At 43.5% G+C, this 15,418-nt stretch overlaps 1 protein-coding gene across 8 annotated transcripts in view; it reads right to left on the minus strand.

The window, feature by feature from the left end:
* Positions 1-15,418, minus strand: part of TSPAN18 (tetraspanin 18) — a 168,222-nt gene that overhangs the window by 128,312 nt on the left and 24,492 nt on the right. For 4 of the 8 annotated variants that reach the window (XM_081166600.1, XM_081166595.1, XM_081166597.1 and 1 more), the window contains exon 2: positions 6,504-6,591. The exons of 3 other annotated variants lie outside the window; for them this stretch is intronic. The gene's annotated coding sequence lies outside the window, so the exon portion shown is untranslated. Of the gene's footprint in view, positions 1-6,344; positions 6,405-6,503; positions 6,592-15,418 lie in introns of those variants that run through there. One more of the 8 variants, XM_081166599.1, reaches the window with a different exon arrangement.

Genomic DNA, 15,418 nt, shown 5'->3' on the forward strand with positions numbered 1-15,418 from the left:
ATGGTATAAATATTGGTACTTATGTACCAGTTAGACGTAAATTATACAGAATCTTCCTTCCCCCGAACTGTGTTCAGTATACAGTCATACCTTGGGTTGAATATGCTTCGAGTTGAGTGCATTCGAGTTGCGCTCCCCGTCAACCCGGAAGTAACAGAGTGTGTTCATTCTGGGTTGCGCCGCTTGTGCATGTGCAGATGCTCAAAATGACGTCATACGCATGCGCAGAAGTGGCGGAAAGCAACGCACGCGTGCGCATACATGCCGTCGCTAGTTACGTTTGCTTCTAGATGTGAACGGGGCTCTGGAACGGATCCCGTTTGTATCTAGAGGTACCACTGTATGTGAAAGTTTAGTCATCTACAATGGCCAACTACAAAGAACAACCAAGGGTACTGGCTTCACATTACATGGGAGCCAATGCTTATAGTTTATTCCTCTCCAAAGTATGAGAGGAATCCATACTTGGGTTTGTTCTTGGATTCCTCTCGACTATTTGGAGCGAAACAAACCCTAAGTGCTGGGTTGCACATAATGCTAGCTTGGGACAGGGATGAGTGAGGTGGGTGCAATTTAAGCAACATGCACCAGCACACATGACTCATTCATGGCAAGCCACAGTTTGCCTTACTGTGAGGTGGAAACATTAGGAAGCAGCCTTATACCATCTAACCCTAACTCAGAATAGTGTACACTAATTGGCAGTGGCTCCCCAAGGTTTTAGACAGCGGACTCTCCTAGCCTGTCTTGGAGATGTTGGAAATGGAACCCGGGACCTTCTGCATGCAAAGCGAGTCGTCTGCTAATGGGCTGTGACCCTTCTCCAACTACAGCACCACACAAGCACAACAAAGGAAGGTGGAAGCAGAGAGAGAGAAACCTCTACAAACAGTTCAGAACTTTGGAAAGAACAAGCTGTTCTTCCACCAGCAGCTCACTGGGCAGGGAAGGAGAGGTAGAAGCTGAGGGTATAGATAAGAGGGGAAAGACTTCATCAGGCAAGGCCTTCTTTCACCTGCCTTGCCCTACCCTCTAGCCCCTACTTCTCAATTTGTATTGTACAGCGGTACCTCAGGTTGCATACACTTCAGGTTACAGACTCCGCTAACCCAGAAATATTACCTCAGGTTATGAACTTTGCTTCAGGATGAGAACAGAAATCGGGCTCCAGCGGCACAGCAGCAGCGGGAGGCCCCGTTAGCTAAAGTGGTGCTTCAGGTTAAGAACAGACCTCCAGAATGAATTAAGTACGTAACCCGAGGTACCACTGTATTATTTTATGCACTGTGGCTTGCCATCTGTTTTATTGATTGTAGTTTAGAAATAATTTATTGTAATTGTTAAGAGTGGAATTCTGTTTAATTTTTATATGCTGATATTATTATTCTATACTATTCTAATGATTGTTGAATATTACTTTATTTGATGTAGGTTGTTTATTTTAAAGCTATGTTTTATTATCACATTTTTGTATTGCATTAGATTGTTATAAGGTGTACATTCTTTGTTTCTTCAGCTTCTAAACCACCTTGAGTATTGTAAGATAGAAAGGCAGTATACAAATTAAAAGTGATAATGATAAGAGGTTCCAAACTTTAGGAAAGGACTGTTGAACCAAAGGGAATATGTGTTTTAGAAAAATGACTAAGAATCGCCTGATTTATGAAGATGTGATTATTCAACAAACATTAACTGTATGATATCTGATTTGTTGCAGGAAAACCATACTCCCCCCTTTTACCCTGCTCCACTGAAATCATATCCAGAAAGGCAATTAAGAAGTTAACAAGTTTCCTCTCATTCTCCTGTCTCTGGTCCCTTTCCCTGAGTAAAAGAACAATGAAATCTCCACACTCTGTGATAATGATAACACTTCCTGTGGTGCCAGCTATGGCCTGCTACAAACAGGACTATGATTGCAACTTAAGCAAAATGTGTCATTACATTGCTGTGGGAAGCAGAAGGGTTTTTATCAAGAGAGAGAAAAGTTTTCCACAAACTAAGCACATAGGTTCACTGACTGCATCTTTTATATTGAAGGTTCTGCTTCAAATCGCACACTTGTGTGTCAGGTGTGATTAGTAAGAAAATAAACCTAAAGACATAGGAACATGAGAAAAACATATTTCTAGCTCCCAAATCTAATGTTCACAGAACATGATCATAAAATTGTCTGTGATTGGCCCTCAACCAAACCTGGGAAAGATGTTGGACTTCAATTCCCATCAGCCTCAGCCAGACAGGCCAATCAGCCAGTCATTTGTTATTGTTTCAGCCATGGGTCACAACAAAAAACAAAATGTGGAATAGCAATTACAGTTTAAAAAGAATATTCACAATAGCAATAATGGCTTACTTATTCATCATGCTACTGAGATGGCAGGAGATTAGGTGACGCTTTTGAAGCTACCAAGGCAAATCCTTTCTACTACTGCTAAGAGTCACACTGTTGCAAGGAGCCAGCAGAAAATCAATTTTTCTTCAGTTCAGACCAACTGGAGTTTTTACCTCAAGAGGTGAATTTGAGAATTTTGTAAGCAGTACAAAAATGAATAAGAAGGTACATCTTGTGCAGAATCACTGCCACGAGGGCAGAGTCTGAAGTGATAAGGCATTTTCCTTACAAAAAGAAAGAAAAAGTCCTGCAGTTGGCACCTGTTGCATCTTTGGATGAATTAAGGCATTTCTAAGAGGAGGATTAGTAATAAGCTTCAAATGCAAATTTATATTTAATCATTGTGGGTGGAGAGCAAAAACGGATCATTAGGTTATTTCTGTTTTTCTAACAAAAAGGCATATATTCAGCATTGTTCTAACCCATAGATGTTATAGTCAGCATGTTCAGTCATGAAAAAGAAGTAGCAAAAAATAAGTAGTCACTTGCTAACTATTTGCTTGTTTAAGCACAATGAAATTATGAAGTAAATGGGTTTATTGCACAGGTGTAAGAAACAAAGTAGAAACTTATTGGGTGGTGGAGTTTCTTTATGATAATAATTGTATTGTGATTGACTACCCTGAGCAGAACATCTTGCAGACGTGTGTGTGTGTGTGTGTGTGTGTGTGTGGCCGTGGCCTGCGCTTCCTTGCACCCCACCTGAATACTCAATAAACTGCTTTTTCTCCTCTGCAACTGTTCTTCTTCTCTGAGACTCCAGCCACTAAGGGAAAATTCCCTCTACATCACTGCATACTAAGTGGCTATCTTATTACTTGTGATGGCACATAAAAACAGACATTACGAACCCAAGTACTGAAAATCTGTTTGCTTGCAAGAGGGTTCAAAGAGTGAGGAAACTCCAGAGAAAAGCCATAATGCTGAGCTTCATGAACTACACTTTGGAGCCAATTTGAACCTTTTGACAACTTGACTCCAATTTGCTCCAAGAAACACAGTTTAGCTAATCTAGTAGTTGAATGTAAAAGCCCTTTGGCAAAGCAATCCTAACTCCCTGCTGCTGCCACTAAGACTCTGCAGAGCAACTGAGCCTTCAATGCATCCACAACCGCTCAAGGCAGCCGCAGGTGGGGGGAAGCAGATCAGGCTTGCTCTCTGTGCCATCTCCAGGCCAACACTAGCTGTGAGATCAGCTCAGAATCCAGCAGATCCCCAGCTGGCCCACTGGTGGCATCCCCTCTGTTGGAATGCCCCATGTTACGACTTTCCACCAGATTCCACTGACAGGGATACCATCAGAAGGCCTACGTACATGTCCTGCAGGAGAGCTGGGCCGGCAGACACAATGGGAGGGGTGTCCCTGCTCAATCCAAACCACACACAGCCTGATGTAAGGAGGAGAGGGGCAGGTGCTGGATTGCAGCCTAAGCCAATAACTGAAAGTTCTGCTAATGATCATTGATTTGCCAGATATTTTATCAGTTTCTGGTACAGTGGTACCCCGCAAGACGAACGCCTCGCAAGACGGAAAACCCGCTAGACGAAAGGGTTTTCCGTTTTGGAGGCGCTTCACAAAATGAATTTCCCTATGGGCTTGCTTCGCAAGACGACAGCCCATAGGGAAATCTCCGGGACAGCGGGGAAGCGCAGCACGTCTTCCCCACTGTCCTCGGACCTCCTCCGAAGCCTGGCGGCGGGGCGGGGACACCTCCTCCCGCCGCCCGGCTTCGGAACAAATCTCCGATGCCGGGCGGCGGGGGGGAACGCCTCCGATGCCGGGCGGGGGGGGACGCCTCCTCCCGCCGCCCAGCATCGGAACGAAGGTCCGATGCCGGGCGGCGGGGGGGGGGACGCCTCCTCCCGCCGCCCAGCATCGGAACGAAGCTCCGATGCCGGGCGGGGGGGGGGAACGCCTCCTCCCGCCGCCCGGCATCGGAACGAAGCTCCGATGCCGGGCGGCGGGGCGGGAACGCCTTCTCCCGCCGCCCGGCATCGGATGGCTTTCCTGAAGACTTGGGGTGGGAGGAGGGTTTTCCTTCCCACCGCCAACATTCAGAATGCTGTTCTGAATGTTGGCGGTGGGGAGGAAAAACCCTCCTCCCACGCAAGCCCCGGGAACAGAGGGAAAGCGCTGCGCGCCTTCCCCTCTGTTCCCGTACCTGTCCTGAAGGCTTGCGATGGGGAGAAAAGCCCTTCTCCGCACCGCCAGCCTGGCAAGCGGTTTCCCTAGGAACGCATTAATTGATTTTCAATGCATTCCTATGGGAAACCGTGCTTCGCAAGACGAAAAACTCGCAAGAACAAAAAACTTGCGGAACGAATTAATTTCGTCTTGTGAGGCACCACTGTAACCAGAAATAAATATGGAAACGTCTAGGTACGTCAAGAATTATCCTCAATTTATTTTGAAAATACTCCACAATTCTCTGCTCCACAATACAATATTGTATCCGTTTTGCCTACAGCCTATTAGCAGCAACAAAAATTAACAAATGCTGCGTCTGCTGTGTCACATAGTTATTAACCAATTGTTCCAATAGAAAACAGTAGTGGAATCTTTAGGTATCTTGCTTGTAATCCATCTTTTTCTTCATTCAACATAGTATTGTAGTTTGAGTCTAAAACTTGTCCAAAAAAAATGTTTTCTTTCCCGAAAGGTTTTCATTATAATAATTTATTACTGGATCAATAGGGAAGCTGAATTCTAATTTGTTTGGTATTGATTAGGTGACACTTTCTGGGGGGGAAATGTGCACTACTTACACTGCATTGACTTGCTCACATCCTAATCCATCCTGTGAAATTAATATAAAATCCATCTATGAATTATACGCACTGAACATGCCTGATCAATTTCCGAATGGGAAATGTATGTCTAGGTTACCAGATCTCAGAACTTTAATCACTGAAACATTTTTCTACTCAGTTGAGATTGCAGCCCCAAAAGCATGTCAGAATCACAAGTACACTACTCCTGGTGAGTGCTAACTAGGGACTCAGCTAAACTGGTAAAGAAAAAGTGATTTATATGTGATATAACATTGTGCCACCAGATGGCACTATGGAATCCCGTTTTTCTCTATCTGTTTTCCCTGTTTAGATTTACAAAATGTCTAACTGAAACGCTTCTTTGATGTGTCTAGATCCAGCCTAGCTCTTCGAACAAATAAAACTGAATCCTCTAAATCATAGGTCTTTAAAGGTGGGTGGGAAGCAGGGTTTACCAGAAGGGGAGGGAGAAGGGGCGAGAAAAGGGAAAGTGGGCTGTACCAAGGACATACAATCATGGAGGGGGGCTAATGGGCATGTACCAAAGGAGGAACTGGGGAAAGAAGAACCCCCAACAGGCAAATGGTGAGTGTGTGCCAGAAGGGGAATCCTAGGGGAGGGCATGGAGAAGGAAAATTGAGAATATCAAGAAGATCAGTGGGGGGGGGAGAAAGACACTCTGCACATGTTCAGAGGAGCCTCTTTTTCACATAGGGAGCCTTGCAAGGTTTTTGGGGCAAGGGGTTGGCAGAAAAGTAGAGGGTAGGAAGCAGTGGGAATACGAGTGAAAGTGAAGAAAGTGAAGAAAAAGAGAAGCTGGGTGCTTCAGAATTTGAGTGTGTGTGTGAAAAAGGGCTTAGCATTTGCAATGGGGGGAAGAAGGGTGGGGCATAGAGTGGGGAAAGCCTTGGTGTGGCTTCTCTCTCTCTCCCCCCCCCCCATTTTAACAAAACTTACTCTCAAGTAAGTTCACATGACTACAACCTTAGTATCTCAATGTGAATTTGGAGAGAAAACTAGCCAGTTTTTATTTAGTTATTAATGAAACGAATACATAAAATGGAAAGGCATCGCAAAATGAAAGAGGGACATACTTTTGGTTTTGCTTCAGAGTAGAAGAATCTGCCCACTTATAAACACCCAAAAACTACAGCATCTAACAAAGAACAACTGCTACCTAAGGGAAATGGATGTTCTGCAGATTTATTTTCTGTACACTGGATTTCAGGCCTGATGAAAATGTGAAAGTTGGCCCCATGTTGTAAGTTGGGTTTCTGAGGTGGGTCTCAAGTCTGGACCAGTTGAAGACAACTGCTGTAAATTAAGACAGGCAAACCTTGTGTGCTGGTGATGACTTCCTTTCCTTCCACTGGAATTGCAGTTATCTTCCTATTTCCCCCTCGATTTTTTCTCACAACTAATTTCTGTGGACCAGGATTAAAAAAGAGAAAGAAACAATTTGATTAGATTTCCTTTGCTTTAATCAACAGCTCCAAATGTGCTTTTTCTTCCCAGACCAAGCTTTGCTTGGGGCACCTCTGCTTGAATCCAAAACAACTGGACATGATTTGCACTTTCCTGGTCATATTAAACAAGGAGTGGATGCTGGCAGTATAGAGACCGAGTCAGATTAACACCAGGAGCGTATTTATTTATTTGCTAAAGTAATTGTGGTAATCCAGTTCCTCTCCTACCCTTCCTCATGGAGGAGTAATCTGTTCTGAATGGAATTAAAACACCGAGTGTCCACTAATGTCCAAGCTGCCTGTGTATTATTAGCTTTTCCTCCAAAAGTCTGACTAGTTACATGTAGAATTATGCACACAAAAATACTTGTCTTGTACATATGATACATATAAAGTATCAAATCCTGAACGGTACTGTATTTCTGAAGCTAAATTTTGTAAACTTTTTAAAATAATAACTTTAATCCAGGATGCTTTCCACACTAGCCCTCAGATTCTGTTGACTAGGAAAAGTCTCCAAGCCATTACGAAATGAATCAAGACCAAACTGAGAAACTAGAAAAACTAAAAGAGTAGAACTGAATTGTTCCACTCATTGTGTGTGCATGCCAGACACAGATTCACACGGAACCATCTTTCTGTACTAAGGGCCATTAACAATCCCAGGAGCTACAGAAACCACCAATCAAAAAGACTAACATCCAGGAATTCACTGCCCTGATGCAAGCATTTGTCTGCATCTGAAGATTACATTTTGTCAAGTTGAAAAATGTAATCCATTCAGATTCTGAAAGTCATCGCAGGCACTACGCTCCAACAAAGTAAAGTGAACAAATATTACTGTTAAGTGTGTACTAGGAACCTAGTATAGGGACCTAGGTGAATGTCATATATTAAGGAAATTAAAAGACTGCCTTAAAGATAGCAGTGTAAAGTGCTGCATTTTCAATGGCTCTGGGGCTAAAGTCCCTCAGTATCAAATTTCAATTTCTTATCGGTTTTGAAAATGTTAAACACATTCAGAGAAATGTTGCCTGCCTGCAACCCTTAAGAAGATTAGGTTATTGCCAGCCAACTATGAGAAACTTAAATCCACTATTAATCCTAATTCCCATTGAATCAAATCTGCATTATTCAGGAAAAGCCAAGCGAATATGGATTTTGACTGCACCCATATTCCACTGTATGCCATGATCCATGTCAAAAATGCTAGATGCTAAACCTCTGGCATGTGTGAGAAATAAATCCTGACTGTGGCTGCTAGAGCAATGCAAAGAGAGGAGAAGATGGCAATAAACTGCAGCAATCCCAGGTTTTGAGGCAGACCGAGCAGGGCATAAGGCAAGAGAGTAAGTTTGCTTTTGTAAGAAATGAATAATGGAAGATATAAGTCATGCTTTCAGGAAAGCTGGTGAATAAAGATAAACTGTACTGTAATAACCAGCTTCTGCACTATCCCAGGATAGCCCCCCCCCCCCACTCCTCATCATGTGAACCTCCAAAGACACTGCCCAGGGGAGGTCACTTAAGTGCTGCAAAAGCAATGCAGGAGGTAGCATTTACTGGTCTCTGCAGCCACAGCAGGCACTGTAATTCTCCAGCAGTTTGACTTCACCCCCGGAGGCGCACTCCATTGTCTTTCGAGACAGACGGGTGCCAACATGCATGCATATTTAAAAAAATATCTTCTGCCCACTACACTTCCATAGTTTGAATTTGATTTTTCCCCCAACCATTTGAGATGGGCAAGCCCTGCCTAACTTATAATGGTTTTGCTTGGAAACTCATACCTGGAAGTGAGAGTTCAGTGACACTATCAACTCCAAAGAGTGATTCTGTGATGGGGAAAAACCTCTTAGTTCTACAAAGCTGAGGATTTTTAATTCACACTATTCCTATGGCTCAGTGAACATACAACACCCTCATAGTTTTTTGTGGCAATCCTGCAAATTAAGCCCATGGTATTCTTATTTTATGAAGTTCTAAAGCTGAAAAAGCCCAAGGCTATGAATTGCATTGCCTTGCCCGCAATTTAAATTCTCCTCTAAACCAAACACTCTGCTTGCTGGTCATCACTTCTTCAATCTAAGTGTAAACTGTATTCCCTGCTACTGCCAGCCAGCCCTTTCTGTATGAGTTATTTGTAATCTCATATAAATCCTTGGTTGTGGCTGGTGGTTTATCCAGCTCATATGTTTTTTAAAACAAGAACAAGAACAAGAACACAAAGTTGCCCAGGTAAAATCTGGCAAAGAACAACCCGGAGCAGTGGTGGAGCTCAGTGGCGTAGCGTGGGTTGTCAGCACCCGGGGCAAGGCAAGTAATTTGCGCCCCCTAACCCGTGGATTTGCGCCCCCTAACCCTAACCCCCAGATGTTGCGCCCGGTGCGGCCGGCCCCCCCTGCACCCCCCATGCTACGCCACTGGTGGAGCTTCATGCTCCGGCACCGGAGGGCGGGCTGGCGTGCGTCCAGGGTGCGGGGGCACTGCCTGCAGGGGCGTGGTGTGCTTTCTGGGGGCGGGGCACACCGCCTGCAGGGGCATGGCGCCCAGTGCAGATGGGGGGTCAGCCGCAATGGCACCCTACCGGGATCACACTGCTGGGGGCGGTGCGCTCCCCCTGCACTCCTCTTCCTCCGCCAGTGGCCCACAGAAAGATTGCCTGTATAGTGGTATATTTGGGATGGGGGATGCCAAACCATGTTAAGGGCAAACGTTTTTCACCAAGAGACATGGAACAAATCAAAACTTTACACATTTTGCAGCTCTCATCCTCAAGGATGTAAGTGGCAACAAATCTGAAAACCAAGAACATTTGTTCCCATAGTTGTGCTTTAAATATACCCATTTGATCCCCAAGACCAAGCTTTGTATAATCTCTCTTTCTCCCTACCCTGGATTGCCACAAACGTTAGAGCAAAATGACACAGCATTCTTTTAACTTGTCTGAGAGTAGAACGATCAAAAGTGGAAAACAAAGAGTGGTTGAGCAGCAGAAAAAGATTAAAGTAGCTGCTATAAAGATACTGTTCAGTGGTAAAAATAAATTTTAAAATGCTCACTGGAGGGCCCAATGGTGACTGCAACCCTCAAGCCTGCAGTTCTATGAAACAGAACATCCCACAGAGAGAAAAAATATGTCTCAGTAGTCATGATTACATGTAAGTACAGGCAGCTCCATTGTTCCAGAATATTTCACAGAAGGGTAATGGGATGTCTGTCTCAGATATTTATTACCAGAATCTGACTGATGTTGATATCTCAAAGATGACTGAAGTACAATGTTGCCTACAAAATGCAATATAGCAAAATCTCTTTCCCCACCTCTTGTTCTAGAAACAATAAATTTCATTTCACTAGAAACAAAATAAACAAAATGGTCAATTATCTTGCATATATTAGCCAACAGAAAGCATGTGGATAACACACTATCCAAAATATTGACTTAGACGATTGAGATACAAAGTTTTCGATCAAATACAAAACATAAAATAAAACAACTCAAACCATCCACACGGCTATGATGTGGTAGCCAAAATCTCTTTTAAACAAATGTATCATGAAACGTATCATGTTTTCGAAGCTACGAACATGAGTTTGACCAAACTGCGGGAGGCAGTGGAAGACAGGAGTGCCTGGCGTGCTCTGGTCCATGGGGTCACGAAGAGTCGGACACGACTAAACGACTAAACAAGCAACAACATCATGAAGCATCTCCAAACAGCCAAGTGCATGGTAATATTTTTAAGAAAAGATAGCAAACAGAACCTGGTTCAGAATAGCTAGCTGCCAAAAAGTTCATGAAATTGTACAAGTAATAAACATGTAGGAGAGTAAAGGTAAAGGTAAAGGGACCCCTGACTGTTAGGTACAGTTGTGAATGACTCTGGGGTTGCGGCGTTCATCTCGCTTTACTGGCCGAGGGAGCCGGCGTACAGCTTCCAGGTCATGTGGCCAGCATGACTAAGCTGCTTCTGGCGAATCAGAGCAGTGCTTCATGCTTTTGAACTGCTAGGTTGGCAGGAATAGGGACCGAGCAACAGGAGCTCACCCAGTCATGGGGATTCGAACCACCGACCTTCTGATCGGCAAGCCCTAGGCTCTGTGGTTTAACCCACAGCACCAACATGCTTAAGTCAGCTGCTAGTGTCATTAGATATCTATCTTTGCTACTTTTAACTCTCAGAAAGATCTTTTTATTATTTACTATTAGGGATCAGAGGGGTGCAAATGTTGCCTACTGTTAATGAAATCATAAATCAGAAAGTTCCACATTAGCTGTGCACTTCAAATAATTATTTTAAGTCTCTCCAAAGGTCCAGGGCACACTTAAGCAAGGAGGGGTGTTTCTAGACAACCTACTTATTGATCATGCATCCTAATCTGTTTGCTGAGGGGTTAGTTGCATCAAAGCATGTGTTATGCCACACTTTCCCATCCCTTTCCTTATCACCAAAACTCTGAACTTTTGGAGAAGTGGGTTTGTTGTACAAGGCATTAAACTATAATTATAGAACCTGAATTTGCCTGTATGTGACTGAATCCAATCTAAAAATAGAAACAGTCTAGAAGTGTCCAAAGTCTGCAACTCTAAAGACAGTAAAGTCCAAACTATTAATCTGTGAAATTTTAGTTCTTGGGTTTGGGGGGACTGCCTTGAAGATTGTAGAAGCAGCACTTTCAGTGCAGGTGTTTATTAGGGATGTGTATTGCCCCACCCCTTGCAACCTGTGGCCCTGATCCATGCTCCTGGGCCAATCCAGCAGTGGATCCTATCCCTAATTAATTTGGAGGCAGAGATGTTTAATTAGTTTAATAAATGATAATAATAATTAAACATATTGTCAGGAGGGGAACATTACATCTCCTCCCTCTCCTCAGCTGATTTGGATGTGCAGGGGGGGGGTCCAATTCTGCAAAGTGAATGTGGATTGCAACCTAAAAGTGGATAATAATAATAAAATTACTTTCAAAACAAATAAAACTGTTATTTTAAAATGCATTAGTTCTATGCCTTCCACATGTGTATAATATTAGGTGTCCATATTGGTCCAGATGAATCCTTCAGCCTCCTCCTCACATGCAAAGTATTGCAGAATTTATGTAAAAGTATTGTAAATCAATGGAAAATTTGGTCATGGTGTCTTGGAAGCTTACAAAACCAATACGCTGGTACCCTGGAACACGCCAAAGCAGCTACAACCAGAATAATGGCATGACATGAGAATAGACAAGGCAGCATCAGTGTGACAGGTAGGCAACCACATTCAACTCATAAAAAAACCACCCACCCATTTTCACTGGCTTTGCAGTTCATGAAAACAGCAGCAGAAACCTTCCAAATATGACTAATGCCATGATGTGTACAAGGGAACCAGTATCTTCCCAACAGTCCACCATTAAATTAGTTGTTTACAAAATACTGAACATATTAAGAAATAAAAAGTGTCTGTTGAAGGTTAAGGCAGCAGACCATTAGCATTTTGATAGCTTTCCACAACACATAAAATAAGTAAGTCTTTAAAATTCATTGCCCTAAGATTAATCCTCCTCTTACAACATTTCCTTCTCAGCTTGAGGCAGCTATCAAGCTTTCTATTCCTTAATACCTTTATAAGCACACATAATGCTCCAGGGGGCTGCTATGGCTGGAAGTCTCACACCCCTCGTGTGCAAAGTTCCAGAAAAAGGTGCCTCCTTATAGAGTAAAAACACTTGCCACATGTAAGTCTTTATTAACAGCTTGATCATCTATAGAAATTCATGAACCCCATATGTCTGCTATTGACTTGAAGGGAAAGTTGCAGTATTACTATGCAGCCAACATATTTGTCTGGGGAAATAAACAACAGCCTTAGAAATCAGACTGCAAAAAAATACAGAAGATAACAATTAGAGAACATTCTGGTGGTTCCTGTGCCTGGTGCATGCTTTAAAACAGTTTTGGGCCAAATCCAATTGAGCATTCTTCCAACTAAACATGCACACATACCATTGGGCTGAACATATTTATTCTTCTGACAATACAACTTGCATAATTCAACTGAGAAAGTCACCACCTTGGCCAAAGCCCTCAAAAGCTGATGAGCTGCTGCCATTCAGTGTAGGCATTACTGAGCTAGATGGCCCAATGATCTGACACAATAGAAGGCATCTCCCTATGTTCCTTGATGGAAACAGAGATGTAAGATGCATAATGTTATGAGAAAAGAACTTGCTCCTTCTTACCAAGCAGTTACTCTCGGCTTTCTGTCCAGGAATACTTACATGCAGTACAGTAATTCATACTTATGGCTAATATCTCTTCATACCAGTCTATAGCTGATATTCCAAGATGCCACATTAGTATCTGCAAACATATTTACCACATTACAAAAACCAAATTTGCAGGGTGGTCAGTTCTTTTAACCAAACACACAACATCACACAAATTTATTGAAAAACTTCATCCCTTACACTGCCAGGTACACACCCCTCTTTTATCACTTGTAACTAGTTCACAGCACTGCATCCAGCATCTGGGAAATTATGTGTAGCCACTCAGCTCCCATAACCCTCCCAGTACCCCTGGGAGCACAGCTCCCAAAACAGCTTTCAGCAAATTAAAGTTCAAGTCTGGCTGATTAAAGAACACTCCATCATAGCACCTCTGTCAAGCAGTGTCTTGACTAAGTAAGCAAGCATATTACAACAAATAGAGGACTAAGTTTTCCATCATTCGGTCAGAAAATACATTTACAGTTAAGTTTGAGTGTATTCCCCTAGTCCCGTAAGGAAAGGCAGATAGGAATGGATGTTCAAAAGCAGTCAACCATGCCTGAAAGGGTCAGATGATCTCTGGTTCCTGTCTGCCCCGCACATTGCTAAGGTTCTAACTGAATAACCCTCCTGTCAGTATGATACCAAGTCAATTTTGTAGCAATTCCGCTTACTGGGAGAGACCCAGATAATTGTCCTTGCCTATGACTCTGAGGGGGGCACTCCTTTAGGTAGCAGCCAGAATGCAAAAGGGGGTGGGGGTGGAATTACACAGCTTTAGGGAAGGGTTAGTTACAGGCATGTGTATACAGAAACACACTTGACTCTTCACACAGGCATTTGATTTTTGTTAGAGAATATTCAATCTTCCTTATCCAAATACTGTACTGCCTTTTCACTTCAATAGAGAAAAGTCTGACCTAGTCAGCCACTAAAGACTTAGTATATCAATTGGTTAGAGCGTGGTGCTGATAATGCCAAGGTTGCAGGTTCGATCCCTGTATGGGACAGCTGCATATGCCTGCATTGCAGGGGGTTGGTCCTCAGGGCCCCTTCCAACTTTACAATTCTATGATTGTATTTTCCCTCTTACATATTGGGAAGCAGATTAAGGCTCCTGGCATGCACGGGAGTCCTTACCCTCTCTGTGGTTACCTCTCCTAACAGCTTACAGCTTATGGAGGTGTATCCACAAAGAACTGCAGGCTGAAGGATGGGATCCACTACACATTGCTCCCATTACCCTTCTGCTGTCCCACATGCTCCCAGAGTTGAGCTTCCTGCTTTGCAAGTACTGTAAAGCTATGAGCCCCTCCCAGTTTTCAGACTGGCCACCTCAGTGGCCCTCCGATTGGAAGGTTGGCAGTTCAAATCCCCGCGACGGGGTGAGGTCCTATTGTTTGGTCCCTGCTCCTGCCAACCTAGCAGTTCAAAAGCATGTCAAAGTGCAAATAAATAAATAGGTACCGCTCTGGCAGGCAGGTAAATGGTGTTTCTGTGCGCTGCTCTGGTTTCACCAGAAGTGGCTTAGTCATGCTGGCCACATGACCCAGAAAAACTGTCTGCGGACAAACATGGGCTCCCTTGGCCAGTAAAGCGAGATGAGCACCGCAAGCCCAGAGTCGTTCACAACTGGACTTAACTGTCAGGGCTCCTTTACCTTTACCTTTAACTTCTGTACAATGCAAGCCTGTCAACATGGCCAACAGGGGATGAGAAAAGCTGCACCATCTCTGAGAACTGGACTTCACCTAATAGAAGAGGCAAAGAGATTTGGAAGCAAGCACAAAACTCATGCAGCACATCTGTGGCACAGCCAACAATGTAGCTTTCCTTAAGGGACTTGATGTATCTTTTCTTTTTCATTGCAACACCTGGCTCTTTCCCTGATGTTCAAAAAAAGGCTGCACAGTTCACCTTCATCCAGTGAACAGTGCAGATCCTGCTTGGGGGCTGAGAATCACAGTCACTTCTGGGACTTTGTTGTTGTTGTTTAGCTGGCTCAGCCTGACTACTGGAGGGGATGAAGTAATCATCAGAGTATTCAGTCACCGGCCAAGCTTCCCGCCTAGTGTGTCACTGCAATCAATAATTTTGTAGCATTTGTAACAGTGCACAAAAATTAGAAGTCAGGCTGGGATTCATTCAGATGCCTCCTTTACGCTCTCCACATTCTATCAAGAAAGTAAGTCACCATGGATGAAGATGGTCCCATAAACAAATGGTCCCATAAACTGACAATTTCTAAATAAGGGGGCACTACATCACAGGTGATAAATCTTCCAAAACACTGACTCCAATGAGGGGGTTCTCTTCTAGGGGTAGGACATGACAGCTTCCAATCCCTACTCAGACATTTGCCTAGCCGTACTGTGCCATTTCATTACTTCCAGCCATGCTTTGATTTACGTCCAGGGGTTTATACCTAGCAACAAAGGCTGCTAATAAATTGAATCCTCTTTGAAATGCATTTAGAGAGTTATTGGATGAGCCAGAAAATTACTGTATCATCAGCTTACAATTGATG

The sequence above is a fragment of the Podarcis bocagei genome, assembly GCF_964188305.1.
Source record: "Podarcis bocagei genome assembly, chromosome: 1".
Taxonomy (NCBI): domain Eukaryota; kingdom Metazoa; phylum Chordata; class Lepidosauria; order Squamata; family Lacertidae; genus Podarcis; species Podarcis bocagei.